The sequence below is a fragment of the Terrapene carolina genome, unplaced genomic scaffold (assembly GCF_002925995.2).
Source record: "Terrapene carolina triunguis isolate 2854851 unplaced genomic scaffold, T_m_triunguis-2.0 Scaffold48380, whole genome shotgun sequence".
Taxonomy (NCBI): Eukaryota; Metazoa; Chordata; order Testudines; family Emydidae; genus Terrapene; species Terrapene triunguis.
In genome coordinates this window covers 1-3740 of record NW_020712731.1, presented here as the reverse complement: position 1 = coordinate 3740, position 3740 = coordinate 1, and the positions used below count along the sequence as shown (strand labels likewise).

The 3740-nt window shown below is 62.8% G+C and overlaps 1 pseudogene; it reads right to left on the bottom strand.

Moving 5' to 3' along the window:
- Positions 1-2596: 2596 nt before the first annotated feature.
- LOC113405679 lies at positions 2597-2857 on the bottom strand (annotated as a pseudogene).
- Positions 2858-3740: the final 883 nt, after the last annotated feature.

Here is a 3740-nt window from a genome sequence, read left to right as displayed (position 1 = left end):
AGCGCCGCTGCCCTGACGAGTCAAGCAGCCAGGCCCTGCCCAGAGAGGGTCCATGGCGTCTCCCCGTTCAGCTCCCGCCCGCAGGAGGCGCCCTCGGAGCACGGCACGAGTTACAGACTGCGCCCGAGGCGAAGGCAGGCAGCAAGGTTCAATTAAAGGAATTCAGCCCATTAACCGTCAGATGAGAACCGTGAGCCACAGGGACGGCAGATCCCAATGGGAATACTGCACCTGGACGCACACAGACAGAACGGTATTCCCATTGGGATCCCCTTCTTATAGCCACTGGGGGAAGACAGGACACTGGGCGAGATGGATCTTTGGGCTGACCCAGGATGGCCGCTCTCAGGTTCTTATCCAGCTGTCCGGGAAGTGCTAAGTCCCATCTTCAGAGCCTACGCATTGCTCCTGGGACTGGACGAGAATATCTGTGCTGCAGGGCGTGAGTGATCAGGCAGTTGGGCTGGGCCAGGTATGCCGGGCGAACCTGCACTGCTTGGCACATGCCCACGTGAGAGAGAAACGTGCGCCCCCTTCCCTAGTGCAGAGCGACACGCTCCTTGGGCCTGAGCCGTGCTGAGCTGAGGATGGGGGGATCCATGGTGCCAAACAGTGCAGGCCCCCCAATCTCCATGCTCTAGTCAAATGGAGCTTCAAGCCAGATGCCATAATACAGCGCCATGGGCGGGCACCTGCTTGGCCACGCTCCCTCCCCGCACAAGAGCAAGGCAGAGCGGGCGCTTGGAGTGGGCACGCCATGTCCTCGCAGGATGGCGTGTTTACTCGGGGCCAGTCAAGAGACGGGATTCTCAGGCAGCGTCGCGCTTTGGTGCACGGTGCTTGACGAGGTCACGGGGCGACTGCAGGGCTCCTGGGCCCAGAAGCCAACCCCGGATGCACAGACGCCGACTTTCCAACGTGCCGGGGGGGGGGCTCGACCCCCAGCCCCGCCCCACCCTGCCCTCATTCCTCACCTCCTGCGCGCCGTGTAACAGCTGATTGCGGCGGGTGGGAGCTGCGGGGAGGTGCTGATCGGTGGGGCCTGCAGGCAGGCAAGAGGCACTGCGGGTGGGAGGGAGGAGTTAATAGGGGAGCTGCCGGTGAGTGCTCAGAACCCACTCTCTTTCCCCCAGCCCCGGAGCACCCACGCAGTCAGCGCCAATGCCCGGCCAACTCCTTGCAGTCGGCCTTGTCAGACCTGCTCTGCTCCCGCCTGCCAGGGTGGGTCGGGAAGGAAGCCTGGCCACCAAGCCACATGAGCAGAGCTTGCTCCCACCTCCTGGCGGGGGGTAGGAACAGGCCACTGGAGCCAATGCCTGCAGGGCTAAGGAGCAGCTGCCATCCCCGAGCACACACGAGGCCGGCCTGGGAAAGCAGGGCTGGGGAGCCGGCTGCACAGATCCAGCAGCCCGGACGTTCCCCAGTATGGCCAAAGGGGACCCCACAGCAAACCCAACGGCAGGCTTCCACTCAGCAAGCGCAAGCTCCACCCACTGGTACAGATGGGTCTGGAGGGAGCAGGCCCGGAGGAGCCCATCGCTGCCCCCAGACACTTCCCCAGCAGGGATGCAGGGTTTCGTGGAGAGCCAGGTACAGCAGCACTATGGCTGCTCTTTGCAGAGCCTGGGAATCTCACACACCCAGAACTGGGTCGGGCTGCTGATTACCCAGGATGGGGACAGAGCGAGCAGCTGCACATGGGCACCCCTCAAGGAAAGGAGGCTGCCCAGCAAGATAAGAATTGCTATCCCATAGGGCTCTGCCGCCCCAGGAGAACGCTCCCACCCTAACTGCTTCACTGAGACCCTCCCTCCTCCCAGGTAGCCACAGAGCCTCCACCGGACCAGCAGCGACGCCGAGGCGGAGAATCAGCTGAACCCGAGCTCTCGGTAAGACGCTGTGGCCAGAAGTGCTAGTGCGACCTGAAGAAGTAGGAGCAGAGGGGTGATTTTACCTCTAGTTGGCACTGGTGCGACCACTGCTGGAATCCTGCGCCCAGCTCCGGTGCCCACAGTTCAAGAAGGGTGCTGGTAAATTGGCGAGGGGGCCGAGAAGAGCCACGAGAATGACTAAAGGGTTAGAAAACCTGCCTGATGGCGATAAGCTAAATTGATTGAGCTCGGAGTCTAACAAGGGTTCAGGGGGACTTGGTCACAGAACCTACAGGGGGAAGGAACGTTTAGTAACGGGCCCGTCAGGCTGGCAGAGGAAGGGCTGACCCGAGCCAGGGGCTGGCAGCTGAAGCCAGACAGCTCCAGACCGGCAGTAAGGAGTAGGTTCTTAACAGGGAGAGGAAGTAACCAGTGGGAATTTCCCGTGGGCCATGGTGCTTGTTTCAGTCCAGCCCAGATGTTTTTCCAGAAGCTCTGCTCTGGGCTGGGCTATCCAGGGGGTTGGACAGGATGAGCACAATGGTCTACGAATCACCTGAGCCGGAGCGAAGCTGCTGCCTTGAAGGAAAGGCCTTTCACCCTCACCCCCCCAGCAGCAGCCCACGGGGACCCAGCTCAGGTTTCTCTCGCCACCTGCCCAGGGAGGAGGGCATGTGCCAGGCCCACTCTCCAGCGGCATCACTAGCCCACCGGGCCGCAGGTACCTTGGTGCCGTGGTAGAAGTCGTCCACGCAGGTGGCGTTCATGAAGGTCTGGTGGAAGTGAGTGCTGGTGTCGATGCCGCCCGGGATCACCAGCTTCCCGGTGGCATCGATCACCTTGGCCCCTCCCGGGATCATGAGCTCCCGGCCCACTTGCTGGATGATGCCGTTCTCGATGTAGACGTCGGCCTCCAGGGTGCAGTCGTCATTCACCACCTTCCCCCCCTTGATGAGGATCCGCATCGTGGCCGAGTTGGCAAGCATGGCTCTGAAAGGGGGAGAGAAGCAGCGGGTTAGGATCAGCCACCCACAGGCCCCTGCAGCCCCCTACCATGCCAGTGCCTGCCTGGCACCACTAGAGCTGGGGGGGAGTCGGGAGCCCTATTTCCCTGCCCTGCAGCACCTACAGGAACCCCCCCACCCCCGGCCAGACCCACTGCTTCCATCCCCAGCAGCTAGCGAGATGGCCGGCACTCAGGTGAGACCTGGTCACTGCAGCGAAGGACAGAGGGGGTCTACTTCCCACCCACAGCCGTGGCAGCTGGTGGAAGGAGCCTGGGAGGGAGATGCGGCGTCAAGCGGCCGTGTGTCGGAACAGGGGTGGCCGGACAGATTCAAGAAGGGCGAGCTTCTGGGGCTGGTGGATTTTGGGGGAGTCACATGCATTGACTGAGGGGGCAGAGCTTTTGGAGGGAGCCCTTGTTAGCGCTGTCCCAGCACAATGCCAGGCACAAGGGCAATGCAGGGTCACTGCAAAGAGCCACTCTGTCCCGGGGCTGGAGGGGAAAGGACATAGCGCAGCTGCAGCCCTGAAGGAGCTGTTAGCCACCACCTCCCTCCCTCCAGCAACGCACTCGGGGCCAGCCTGGGCTGTCCGAGAGGAGGGAGGGTCTCAGACACCTGGCCCCATACGAGTGCCCATGCGCTGCCCCACGGAGCCTTGCTGGCTTTGACTGTGGGGGCAGCCCCTTCTCTGCTGCCATAGACACAGCACGAGGGGCTTGTGGCCCAGGCAGCACTTCAGGCAAGCAGGTGCTCACTGCCCAGCATGCGCTGGGGACGCAGCTGGCTGCCAGGAGCCAGGGAGAGACCGCAGCAGAGACTGGGCGAGGCAGGCATGGCTGCATCTCCCCACGGCTTAGTAGGG